This window comes from Elaeis guineensis, chromosome 6 (genome assembly GCF_000442705.2).
Source record: "Elaeis guineensis isolate ETL-2024a chromosome 6, EG11, whole genome shotgun sequence".
Classification (NCBI taxonomy): Eukaryota; Viridiplantae; Streptophyta; class Magnoliopsida; order Arecales; family Arecaceae; genus Elaeis; species Elaeis guineensis.
Genome location: NC_025998.2, coordinates 76,983,004 through 76,997,765, shown reverse-complemented (window position 1 = coordinate 76,997,765; position 14,762 = coordinate 76,983,004).

The following is a 14,762-nucleotide window of genomic DNA, read 5'->3' as shown; positions in this document are numbered from 1 at the left end:
GATGCCCAAGAGCCCTTATGGGTGTGATGATGAAGGATGCCCAAAGGGGGTGGGCGTTGAAGCACCAAGGGAGAAGAGAGGGAGAGAGGAAGGGAGGGCATGGGGCACTCCTAAGGGGCATGGAGGCTGCTGGTTGTGATGCCTAGGGACCTTAGGAGAGGCCCTTTTAAAATAAATATAAGGATTGAATCCTATTCAATCTCAAATATAAGTCCTACTTACATTAGGAATCCTTATAACTTAAGTTATTCAACTTACTTTAAAAAACCTACTGGATGCTAACTCTTGGAGCCCTTGCACCTACTAAATCACACCCCAAAATGTACCTAAGGGATGCCCCAATAAGGATCCATATGCCCTTTAAAGATGGAACATGCGCAACTTGAACAAATCAAGTGGCGTCCCGTCACAACTATCAAGGAAATAAATTAAGAACTTACACCCTTAATTCATTTGATCTAAAACCTTAGACACTCAACAATTAGAATCCAATGAATCTAATTCATTTAGATTATTAGCAGATAATTAAGTCTGAATTATCTTATCAAATAAAAAAATCAAATATAAGAAAAAATTAGATCCAACCATGTGCTAGAAAAGATTACCTTGAACCCAATCAGATTTTTCTAAACCCAATTGATACTTCATAAGCTCAATTACTTATTTTAGATCCAATTCCTTTATTATGTGACCCATAGATTTAATTTTATCTGATAGTGAGATAGACAATGATCTCTATCAAAGTATCATTGAAACTTTTTCAATGCATCGAAATAATTCCACTCTAACTCATCAAGGATTGTCCGATCCAAAACAATCCTAGTAAGCTCTCACAATCCATCAGTGATATCTAGCAATATGTAGTGGCAATCCAGTAGAATCAAAAAGAATCTCAAGGTGTAGTTAACAGGTGATTTAGTCCTCTATCATGAGTCCGACTAGATGGCAAGTAATGGATAAATCATCAAATCTCATCATCAGTTATATGATAAATTTGATCAACTCTAGTTCAATTGTAATTTCAATAAAAATTTTTTCTATCTATCATACTGTTGTGGCCACAGACTCTCGGACTTAGCCTCTCAAATTTTATAGGACTACTCTCTATCAAAATTGATAGATTCCATCTTGATACATACCCTACTCCTACAGTAGACCTATTGTCAACATCCACTACAAGGGCTCATTGAGATCCATGTTTATGTGTCAGTCAAACTCCAGTAGCCTCACTGCAAGTAGCAATACCATCTCAGGTCAAAGGACCATTCATACAATTACAGCATCAAGACAATCACCGATGATCAAATAAAAATTCAAGTGATCTCTCGTATGGTCATGCTCAGTACTAGTTATTCTTTAACAACTATCCACACTTGTTGTCCAGTGTCTCTACACTATAGACTAGAAACTCATCAATCCCCAAGAAAGTGATCTATGCATCGTCTATCCAGATCAATCACCATCCTCACGATGATACTATGAGAGAGTATTTAGGAATTAAATACATATCTTCAATTCTCAACACTTTGAGAATATGTATCGAAAAGTTAATTCCATAGACGATTCAAAGACATATCATACTTGAATAAAAAATAAACTTGTCCTTTTATTGATCAAATCAATATATTAAGTATAAAATAGTGTCTTAGATTTATTACAATGTGTCAGCCATATTGGCTTCCAGGACATACATTTAGACTTTAGGCATCCCATGGGTGCCATGTTGGATGTATTTTTATGGGTGCAAAGGCTCTAATAGTTGGTACCTAAAGGATATCCTAAAGGGAGTCAAATAACTAAAGGAATAAAGATTTCTAATGTAAGTAGGAGTTGTATTAAGTGGTTGTTTAGTTTTGAATAGGATTCAAATCTTATGCCTATTTAAAGGGGTCTTCCCTAAGATCTCTAGGCACTTCAACCAGCAACCCTATGCCTCCTTGAGGAGCCCACTCCCCCACTTTTTCTTCTTCCTTTCTTCTCCCTCGGAGATCCTGTTGGTATGCGTAGATGATTTTATGCATGTATTTCCAAATTTTTTCAAATAAATTATAGTGAAAGTCAATTAGATTAATCAAATTAATCTAACATATATATGATCTAATCATCAAATCAATCTACTCTAAGATCTATGACATAATATGTTGCATATAAAATCTAAAATAATTTGAAGATAAAATCAGCATGCATGCATGTGAACAGTAGATCACATCTACTTTAAATTAGAGTTCAAAACTCGATATCTGAGCATGGATCAATGATCATCGCTACTGAGAGACATGGTAGAGAGGATCTTCACTAGTTTCTTACAGCCACATATGCATCCGACCACCATAAAAAATCTACTCGAAGCCTCGATCTGATTTATCATCTTGAGATTGCTAGCTCACGCGAAGACCTTCTTCTTTGGCTGATCTGGATCTTTTCTTCAAATCTCTAAAATTTTTTCAAAGATTGAAGATGATTATCTAGAGGAGATAAAAATATAGATGAAGAAAAAAGAATAAATAATTTTCTCTCATATTTTTCTCTCTTCTCAAACCTTGAGGATCAAAATCTAGAATACAGATTTTTACGCACATCCCAAGAGAGATGACTCTTCTCTCTATTTTTTATGCCATGAACCATGCCCAAACTTTTTTATATGAAGACTTCTCTTTTTTCTCTCTTACACATATAAAAAAAAATAAAAACCCCTTTTTATTGGCATGTAAGAAATAAGGATGAAGAGTCCTAGAATCATAGACTCTTACAAGATGTCGCCTCCCTTTATAATTCCACATCTCAAAACACATCAAAAAATATGGGATGCCTCTTCCCATATTTTTTTATGGTAAATCAATTCTCCAACTAATTTTTGCAAAAATCTCCTCAAAATGTCACACATATAAGGAGAAAAAAATAAATTGGCATGGAGAGGTTGATTTGGATAAGAACAGGTTCTCTTGATAAGAAATATTTTGAAATTTAATTTCAAAATCTTTCTTTTATCAAAACTAAATTAGATTTGAATGTGAGATAGAGAGGGAGAAGAACTCTTAGGCATGAAAAAGTCTCATGCAAAAACTATTTGTTCATGGAGATAGATGGCATGCAAAGTGGGTTGGCACAAGGGAGAAGAGTCCTTTTCCAATAAGGACTCTTAATTTTCTTATTTGAATTCAAACCAAATAATATCAGGTTTAGACCAAATAAAATATATGAAAAAGATCATCTGACAGAGCCTTACAGCATGTCAACAAATGGTTATTCAGTGAGAGTGGTGCATGTGATCCTTTGACCTAAGATCACCATGGTACCTTATGTGCATGGACCCTTACTTTGGTTTATTCTCTAGCACACCACTTTGAGATGTATGTGGGATATTCTGGGTATGGTGAAGTGTGCATAAAGGTTGTGAGTGGTCAATAAGGAATCAATCACTTCTTGCAGGAGGAGAGAACATCCTGTGTGATCTCATAGGATGGTGACTCTGAGAGTCTCTGGTCAGAGTATGTATTATAGCCCAAGACCATCTAGCAATACCCAAGCCCAGGAAAAAAAAAATGAAAACAGGAGAAAAATCGAGAAGAAGACTCCCTATGGAGTCTTCTTCTCCGACGAGATCGGGGTGAATCAGGAGTCCTAGGACCTCTCGGAGACCTAGGGCTCTCTATAAAAAGACCCCCCCTCCTTAGCAATCGATCATCGGCCCTCCTTCTACCTGTTTTCCCGATTTGGAGCCGCGGACACCCATTTGTTCTCGTCGTGATTGCTCGCCGGTGGGATCACCGGAGGCCGAAGTGAGTTCTTCTTCTCTTCCTCTCCTCCTTCCCCTTCTTCCCGTGCCATTGTGCGTGACTGTCGGTGATGGGTGTCGCCGATTCTTGGTCGGAAAAGAGATCCCTGTTTTGGCCTCTTTTCCCTTGGATTTTTCAGTGCTGGCGATCGCAATCGACTGCCAGCCATGTCTCTCCATAACCGGGGGAGTGGCCCCCTCTACCGCCAGCCTCCGTCGTGGCGACTGCGGCCTGAATGGCCCGGCCAAGGAAGGGCCCTGCCGTCCCCTGTTCCAGCCTGGAAGGAGCCCGAGAAGAAAAATAGAAGAAAAAGAAGAAAAAGAAAAAAGAAAAAGAAGAAAAAGAGAAAGAAAAAAAAAAAAAAAAAAAAAGAAGAAGAAAAGAAAAAAAAAAAGAAAGGGAGAGAGAAACTTTCTCTCTCTGCTCTCTCTCTCTCTCTCTTAGATTTTTAATATTTATGGAATTAAATAAAAAAATAAAAAATAAATAAATATAAATAAATATAATAATAATAATTAAAAGGAATATAAGTAGGGTTTCATGGATTAGTCCGAAAATCCTAGATGCTGTCGTCAAGTTGATCCTTGTGGGGATATTAGATTTTAACAAATTTTAATCATTTTTAATTCGATGAAATTTTGATTTAAAAATATGATATTTGACGTATCAGGTTTAGAGAAGGATTTTTGAGATTTCTAGAATTCTTAGTTTAGATTTTTTTTTGAGGTAAGTAGTGTTTACTTTTATTGAATTTATCTGGTAAATTATAAATTCTGAATTAAATAAATTTATGCATGCTTGTGATTGAAATTATTTATTGAAATAATTATTAAAATTATTTATGATTAAAGTTAATTATAGAAATTATTTATGATTGAAGTTATTTGTTGAACAATTATTATGATGATGTATGATCACAAAGAATGATATGATTGATTTGACTCGAATATCATTTATTTATATTATTTTTGAAAATAATATATGAATTGGAAGACAATATGAAATTGACAACCTGACTGTGTTAAGGACCCCGCCGATGGGGGCTTATACGTTGGCAATTGATTGTCCTGAGGGTGTATGTCGCCAGTGAGACCAGCGACATGTCGCCAGAGAGACCAGCGACAAACTGCCAGAGAGACCAGTGGTTCCAAAGGACTTGGCTGCCAGATGATTCGTAGCCCACCACAAGCAGATACACGGTATTATGACTCTGCCACAGGGATAATATGGTCATAGTCATAGTTGGTAAGAAGAACTTAAGAAATTGATGAATTTAAGATGATAAGCATAATTTGAAATTATAATGAATTGAATTATATATATTATTGATAGTATGATTATGATTTCATAAAATTGCATATTGATTTTGTTATTATCAGTAAATCGATATGTATAGTATTATTTGTCTGGTTTATTTAGTTAAAGGTATACACTGCTTACTGGGCTGTTTAGCTCATGATCAGTTTTTATGTTTTTCTTATAGATCCAGAAAATTAGCGTGATGTGAGATTTCGGTTGGGAGAGCGATTAGTGATGGAGTTAGCTCATTGATTTAGAATTTTCTCAAAATTGATTCAAGACTTTTATTTTTTAGTATTGACTTTGTCAGACAATTATTTTTCTTTTGGACACTGAGTTTTGATTTGTTATTTGAACTAAGGTTTGATTTGTTAAAAATTTAAAAAATGATTTAACTTTATGTGTAAGATATCATGATGAGATGCCTTGCATGCTTATGGGAAAAGTTTTCGATGAGTATGTGGCGGTTGCCATGATCCTCGATTCAAATCTCGGGTCAGGGGCGTGACAATTAATATGGTATCAGAGCATAAGTAGATAGATAAAGACATGTAGAATAGAGTGAGTGAGTGATGGATAGATATTAGAAAATTGAAAGGTTAGTTATGATGATTATGATCTGACCTGTCTCAAGTAAGTTTATAACCTTATTAAGGATAAGTTATTATCTCAAATTTATCATAGGTCAATATGCCTCCACGATGAACGAAGAATACTCAAGGAATGGTAGGAGGGACATCAAATCCACTTGGCGATAACACTCCGCAGTTAAATAGTGGCACAACTCAATAGGAGGGAATCCTTGATCCTACTGAAAATACTTCGACAGTACAGGAGGAGCCGAACATGACTCAACTAATGCAAACCCTGATCGGAGTAGTTCAAACACAGCAACAGTTATTTCAACAACAACATGCACAGCCACGTCAGCATTTTCCACCGACACCAGGACATGGAGAACATCCGATGCAGAGAAACAATATCGTCGAATTTAAGAAGCTAGCCCTCCAGCCTTCAAAGGGACCATCGAGCCACTGGAAGCAACTAACTGAATTATGGAAATGGAGAAGGCCTTCACCATGCAAGAATGCCATGATGAAGAGAAGATCCGCTACACAGCATATCTGTTACAAGGCGAGGCATACAACTGGTGGCGTATACTGGAACAAAAATATGAGCATGATAGGATACCACTCACTTGGGAGAGATTTCGAGATAAATTTTTTGACAAGTACTTTCTCCGAAGTATCAGAATACAGAAAGAGCAGGAGTTCATTCATTTGAAATAGGGGAACAGATCCGTTGCAGAATATGAAGCTAAATTCACAGAGTTAGCCAAGTTTGTTCCAAGATTAGTTGAGATTGAGCAAAACAGAGTACACAAATTTGAAATGGGACTGAAGACAGAAATTAGAAAATAAGTTGTACCCTATGAGCTAACTACCTATGCCTCAGTTGTAAATAAAGCTCTAATAATTGAGAGAAAAGTTAATGAAGCACATGCGGAGCGAGAACGAAATCAGAAGAAGAGAAATAGGTTTGGTGAAACTCAAGGATGAAATCAGAATAATAAGGGTCCAGCAAAGAAGCCAGCAATTGATAAGAATCATGAAAATGAGGTAGCTAGATATTCGAGATATGGCCGAAGAGAGCATGAGTCTTCTAATTGCCCATGGAATACTGGTTCGTGTTTTAGCTGTAGATAGAAAGGACACAAGATTGCATATTGCCCCTAGATGGATGAAAATAGACCCACACAAATAAAGGATGGAGGTCAAAGGCCAAAAACTCAAGGAAGGATCTATGCACTCACACAACAGGATGCTCAAGCCTCCAATGCTGTGGTGACAGGTATCATTTCTGTATCTGATATTCATGCTTCAGTTTTATTTGATTCTGATGCTACACACTCCTTTATATTCACTACTTTTATTAGACAACATGATATAGTATGTGAACCCATGAAAATCAAATTATATGTTGAGACACCAGTAGGTGGTATTTTGAGTACTGAAAGTGTGTGCAAGTCATGTAGTATCATAATAGGAGAAAGAGAATTACCGACAGATTTGGTGGTCCTAGATATGCATAATTTCGATGTCATTCTAGGAATGGATTGGCTTGCTACTTACCATGCCTCTGTGAATTGTTATGGAAAGAGAGTAAACTTTCACATACCGAAAGAATTAACTTTCAGTTTTGATGGAAGTACAGGAACCACCCCTCCACATATTATTTCATTTGTGCAAGCTAGACAAATGCTAAGAAAGGGATGTAGAGGTTACTTAGTATCAATAAAAAATAAAGAACATGATGAATTGAAGTTACAGGATATTCCTATCGTAAATAAATTTTTGGATGTATTCATTGATGATTTAACCGGACTACCACCAGACAGAGAAATTGAATTTACCATTGAGTTGGCACCCAATACCAGTCTGATTTCTAAAGCTCCTTACAGAATGGCCCCTATGGAGTTGAAGGAGTTAAAAGATCAATTATAGGATTTATTGGATAAAGGTTTTATAAGGCGTAGTGTATCTCCTTAGGGAGCTCCAGTCTTATTTGTGAAGAAGAAGGATGGTAGTATGAGACTTTGTATTGACTATAGAGAGTTGAATAAAAATACTATCAAAAATAAGTATCCTCTACCTCAGATCGATGATTTGTTTGATCAGCTGCAAGGTGCACAAGTTTTTTCTAAAATTAATCTTCGTTCAGGATATCATCAGTTAAAAATCAAAATAGAGGACATACCAAAGACTGTATTTAGAACTCGTTATGGACATTATGAATTTTTAGTGATGCCATTTGGGTTAACCAATGCTCTAGCAGCCTTTATGGATTTAATGAACAGAATATTCAGATCTTATCTTGATAAGTTTGTTGTCATATTTATTGATGATATCTTGATATATTCAAGAAGCAAATTGGAGCACGAAGAATATTTACGGTGTGTACTACAAATATTGAGGAAAGAAAAGCTTTATGCTAAATTTAATAAGTGTGAATTTTGGTTGGACAAAATAGTCTTTTTAGGACACATCATATCTAAAGATGGAATTTCTGTGGATCCAGCAAAAGTGGAAGCTGTGATGCAGTGGAACAGACCTACAAATATTTTTGAGATTCGAAGTTTTCTGAGAATGGTAGGATATTACAGACGATTTGTAGAAGGATTCTCCTGCATAGCTGCACCTTTGACTTGTCTTACTCAAAAAAGGGTTAAATTTGAGTGGACTGAAGATTATGAACAGAGTTTTCAAGAGTTAAAACAACGATTAGTTTCAGCCCCTATCCTTACTATACCAACAGGAGATGAAAGATTCACAATATATAGTGATGCATCTAAAAAAAAATTCGGTTGTGTATTGATGCAACATGGTAAGGTAGTGGCCTACGCCTCAAGGCAATTGAAACCATATGAACAGAATTATCTGACACATGATTTGGAATTAGCTGCAGTGATTTTTGCCCTAAAAATTTGGAGATATCATTTATATGGTGCGCAGTGTGAAGTGTTTACTGATCATAAGAGTTTGAAGTACATTTTTACGCAGAAAGAATTAAACATGAGACAGAGAAGGTGGTTAGAACTATTGAAAGATTATGATTTAACAATCCATTATCATCCCGGAAAAGCTAATGTTGTTGCTGATGCCCTTAGTAGAAAATCTATGAAAAATTTGGCGGTTTTAATCACACATCAAAGCCAATTATTGGAGGATATAAGAAAACTGGAATTAGACATCCGAATATATGACTCAACAGTATGATTAGCCAACATGAGGGTTCAGCCAACACTCATTGAAAGAATTACAGTTGCCCAGAATGATGATCCATAACTAATGAAAATAAGGAATTCAGTGGAAGCTGGTGTTCAATCTGAATTTAAGATACATGATGATGGTTCGTTGAGGTTCGAAAACAGAATTTGCATACCCAATGATTCAGTACTCAAGCATGAAATACTTCAGGAAGCACATCAGATCAATTATACAGTTTATCTGAGAGGTACTAAGATGTATAGAGACTTAAAAAAAATATACTGGTGGAATAATATGAAGAGAGAGATCGCTCAATTCGTGGCTCAATATTTGGTGTGTCAACAAGTTAAAGCTAAATATCAGAGACCTACGGGACTACTTCAACCTCTTGATATTCCAGTATGAAAGTGGGAACATATCATTATAGATTTTGTAACTGGACTACCTAAGACTCCAAGTAAAAATGATGTAGCCTGGGTGATTGTGGACTGATTGACAAAGTCTGCACACTTTCTATCAATTAGAGTTGGATTTACTTTAGAAAGACTAGCAAAATTATATATGAAAGAAATTGTAAGGCTACATGGAATTTTAGTGACCATCGTATCGGATCGAGACACCAGATTTGTATCACAGTTTTGAAAAAGCTTACACAAGGTATTAGGAACAAAATTAAACTTCAGTACAGCTTTTCATCCACAGACTGATAGTCAGTCAGAGAGAACTATTCAGACCTTAGAAGATATGTTGAGAACCTATATTTTGGACATGAAAAGTTCATGGGATGAGTATCTACCTTTGATTGAGTTCGCTTACAATAACAGTTATTAGGCTAGCATTGGTATGGCACCTTATGAAGCTTTATATGGTAGAAGATGTCGATCACCGATTCACTGGGATGATGTTGGTGAGCGAAAAATACTAGGTCCCGAACTTGTTCAACAAGCAGTCGAGAAGATTCAATTAATTAAAGAATGACTTCGGGTAGCACAAAGCAGACAGAAAAGTTATACAGATAACAGGAGATGGAAATTAGAATTTCAAGTTGGTGACCATGTATTTCTCAAAGTATCTCCTTCAAAAGGAATCTCAAGATTTGGCATTCGTGGCAAATTGAATCCTAGATATGTGGGTCCATTTGAGATTTTGGAAAGAATTGGTGAGGTGGCTTATAGACTTGCCTTACCACCTTCACTTGCAGGAGTACATAATATTTTTCATGTTTCTATGTTAAAGAAATATTTATCAGATCCAGATCACATCGTGAAACTTGAACCAGAGCAAGCCAGAAAAGATCTATCATATGAAGAATATCCGATACGGATCGTGGATCGTAAAGAACAAGTGTTGAGACGTCGGAACATTCCTTATGTCAAGGTACAGTGGAGTCAACATTCAGAAAGAGAAGCTACTTGGGAACTAAAGGAAGAAATGAAGCAAAAATATCCCCAGCTCTTCGAGACTACAGGTATGAAAAATTTTGAGGACGAAATTTTTTTTTAGGGGTGAAAAATGTCATAGCCCAAAGCCCAAGCCCATGCCGTCGAGACCCAAGCCAAGCCCAAAAAAAAAAAAACAAAGCAAAAATAGGGGAAAAATCGGGAAGAAGACTCCCGATGGGAGTCTTCTTCTCCGACGAGACCGTGGTGAATCGGGAGTCCTAGGATCTCTCGGAGACGTAGGGCTCTCTATAAAAAGACCCCCCTCCTTAGAAATCGATCATCGGCCCTCTTCCCCTCTCCTTCTCCCTATTTTCTTGATTTGGAGCCGCAGACACCTGTTTTGTTCTCACCGTGATTGCTTGCCGGTGGGGTCATCGGAGGCCGAAGTGAGTTCTTCTTCTCTTCCTCTCCTCCTTCCCCTTCTTCCCGTGCCTTTGGGCATGACTGTCGGCAATGGGTGTCGTCGATTCTTGGTCAGAAAAGAGACCCCTGTTTTGGCCTCTTTTCCCTTGGATTTTCCAGCACCGACGATTGCAATTGACCGCCGGCCATATCTCTCCGTAACCAGGGAGTGGCCCCCCTCTGCCACCAGCCTCCGTCGTGGCGGCCGCGGCCTGAATGGCCCGGCCAAGGAAGGGCCCTGCCGTCCCCTGTTCCAGCTTGGAAGGTGCCCGAGAAGAAAAATAGAAGAAAAAGAGAAAAGAAAAAGAAGAAAAAGAGAAAAGAAAAAGAAGAAAAAGACAAAAAAAGAAGAAGAAAAGAAAAAAAAAAAGAAAGGGAGAGAGAAACTTTCTCTCTCTGCTCTCTCTCTCTCTTAGATTTTTAGGATTTATGGAATTAAATAAAAATAAAAAGTAAATAAAAATAAATAAATATAATAATAATAATTAAAAGGAATATAAGTAGGATTTCCATGGATTAGTCCGAAAATTCTGGATGCTGTCGTCAAGTTGATCCTTGTGGGGATATTAGATTTTAATAAATTTTAATCATTTTTAATTCGATAAAATTTTGATTTAAAAATATGATATTTGACGTATTAGGTTCAGAGAAAGATTTTCAAGATTTCTAGAATTCCTAGTTTGGATTTTCTGTTGAGGTAAGTAGTGTTTACTTTTATTGAATTTATCTGGTAAATTATAAATTTTGAATTAAATAAATTTATGCATGCTTGTGATTGAAATTATTTATTAAAATAATTATTGAAATTATTTATGACTAAAGTTAATTATAGAAATTATTTATGATTGAAGTTATTTGTTGAACAATTATTATGATGATATATGATCACAAAGAATGATATGATTGATTTGATTCGAATATCATTTATTTATATTATTTTTGAAAATAATATATGAATTGAAAGACAATATGAAATTGACAACCTGACTGTGTTAAGGACCCCGTCAATGGGGGCATATACGTTGGCAATTGATTGTCCTAAGGATTTATGTCGCCAGTGAGACCAGCGACATGTCGCCAGAGAGACCAGCGACAAACCGCCAGAGAGACCAGCGGTTCCAAAGGACTTGGCTGCCAGATGATTCGTAGCCCACCGCAAGTAGATACGCGGTATTATGACCCTGCCACAGGGATAATGTGGTCATAGTCATAGTTGGTAAGAAGAACTTAAGAAATTGATAAATTTAAGATGATAAGCATAATTTGAAATTATGATGAATTGAATTATATATATGATTGATAGTATGATTATGATTTCATGAAATTATATATTGATTTTGTTATTATCAGTAAATCGATATGTATAGTATTATTTGCCTGGTTTATTCAGTTAAAGGTATACACTGCTTACTGGGCTGTTTAGCTCATGATGAGTTTTTATGTTTTTCTTACAGATCCAGAAAATTAGCGTGATGCGGGATTTCGGTTGGGAGAGCGATTAGTGATGGAGTTAGCTCATTGATTTAGGATTTTTTCAGAATTGATTCAAGACTTTTATTTTTTAATGTTGACTTTGTCAGATAATTATTTTTCTTTTGGACACTGAGTTTTGATTTGTTATTTGAACTAAGGTTTGATTTGTTAAAAATTTAAAAAATGATTTAACTTTATGTGTAAGATATCATGATGAGATGCCTTGCATGCTTATGGAAAAAGTTTTCTATGAGTATACGGTGGTTGCCATGACCCTCGATTCAAATCTCGGGTCGGGGTCCGTACCTCTCCAGCCATCAATCTTCAACAGCACCAACCAAACTTCAACAGTGCCAACCAGACCCCTCCAACGGATAAATTCCCTCCAGACCCCTCCAGCGATCGACCTTCCACAGTGTCCTCCAGACTCCTTCAGCGTACGAACTTCCACAATACCTTTCGGACTCTTCTATCGGTCAACCTTCTATAGCACCTTCTGAATTTCGCTATTGGTCGACCTTTTGTCGGATTCCCCATGCAATCAGACCTCTCTAGCAGACAGTCTTCAGACATGCTTCTACATCAGACAAATTCCAGACGGACTTCTCTAGCAATCGAACTCTAGTCGGATTCCTCCAATAGAAAGTTTTTATCCGGGCTTCTACAGTAGATAACTTCCGTCAGCAATCTCAAAAACATCCGAGCTTCTTTTAGATTGCTAAGACAGAGAGCTATTCTACTCCACCAGACGTCCCAACCAAGCTTCAGCCGTCCGGCCCAAACTCCCTGACAAGTCGCGACAACGGACACCACTCTACTCTCTGTAACAAACTCCATGTGGCCCCACCACTCTCCGACAAGTCGCGACAACAGACACCACTCTACTCTCTGTAACAAACTCCACGTGGCCCCACCACTCTCCGACAAGTCACGACAACAGACACCACTACTCTCCGTAACAAACTCCACGTGGCCCCGAACGGCCCACTACCAGGCAATTACGGATGTCGCTATCAATCGATTACGCTCTCCCATCTATAAAAGAGACCCCCCAGATACGTTCTCCTCTAAGCTCTAAGCACTATCTCTAAACTCTGCTAAAATCCCATTCGAGTGCTCCATTTCTGTTAAAGCAGAGTACTGACTTGAGCATCTGAGGGTCTTGCCGGAGCACCCACAACTCTGGTTTAGACTTTCTTTGCAGGTCCCGACGGCGGCCGTGATCCCCTTGACTCCAACTCCTCCAGCATCAGCAGAATTTTGCACCAACAGAATTGGCGCTAGAGGAAGGGTCTGTGTCTTTGCAGGACCCTTGTTCTTAAAGGAGTACTCAACAGGACTATCTCCGATCATCTTCTTCGATGTCTTCTTCTTCTCCGGTCAGATCCCAACCTGATGCCTCTTCGAAAGGCATCCACTAGGCGATCTACGGCCTTCGTGGCCATATCTCAGCAAGATTCACCAGCTTCGGCATCATCTCTAGTTTCTCAGGCTCCTCTTCCTTTGGCAACGACAGTCGGCATGGAGCAATTCGACCTGCTGGTTCAAAAGGTCAGGGGCCTCACCAAAGTGGTACAGACCATGCAGCAGCAGCAGCAGCAGTCGCAAGCATCTGTGCAGCTGGAAAGAGCATTGTCGGAGTTTCAGAATCTGATGATTGGGTGGCCCAATTGGGTCAGTCGCCTTGTATCCCCCAGAAAAGGGAAGCAGAGGGCGGAGAGCCCTCTATCTGATCATGATACCATCCCTGAAGGGTCTCTACCTTCGTTTTGCCAGAAGACCCTCGAGATTCACAATTGAGAGGATCTCCTGGATCAAAAGTTTCAAGAGATGAACCGATGGATCGAAGAGCTCCACCATGCTCTCTCTGCTTACAGTGAGGATATCTGTACTGACCCTCCTTTTTCTTAAAGGATTATGCAAGAACCGATCCCGTCGAACTTCAAGCTCCCCCAATTTGAGAGCTACGACGAGACCTTGGATCCGATTGACCACCTGGAGGCCTTTCGGACAATGAAGCTACTCCATGGCACGCCAGACGCCATCCTGTGCCAAGCTTTTCCATCTACCTTGAAGGGAGCAGCAAGAAATTGATACTCGGCATTGAAATCGGGTACTATCTTCTTCTTTGATCAAATGAGCCACTAGTTTGTGGCTCATTTCTGTTAAGATTTGATGCCTCGAGATTCAGCCCACATTGAGCCCACAGCAAGGTTCGCGGTGAAAAATAGAGTCCAACGAGACCAAGATCATCCGAAACGAAGCTCGGATGGAGGAGATACGAGCTTTTGAAGTCAGCACGAGATTCAAGGCAGCGGAGGACCGCCGGCGACTGGCGGCGGGCGGTAGCGGGGCGGTCGCAGGCGGCGGCGCACGGGACGCGCGACCCAGGCTTGCACGGGACGTGCGACCCACGCGGGCGGGTGGCCCAGGTGGGCGCGTGGCCCAGCCGGGCGCTCGGCCCAGGCGCGCGCAGGCCCGTGCGTGGGAGCGGGCTGGCCTAGGCGGCCTGCTGGCCCTGTTCTCCGATCCACCGTGGATCGGGCAGTCCACGGTTGGGCCTGTGGACCACGCAGGCATTTCCCACGCATTTCGTGCAGTCC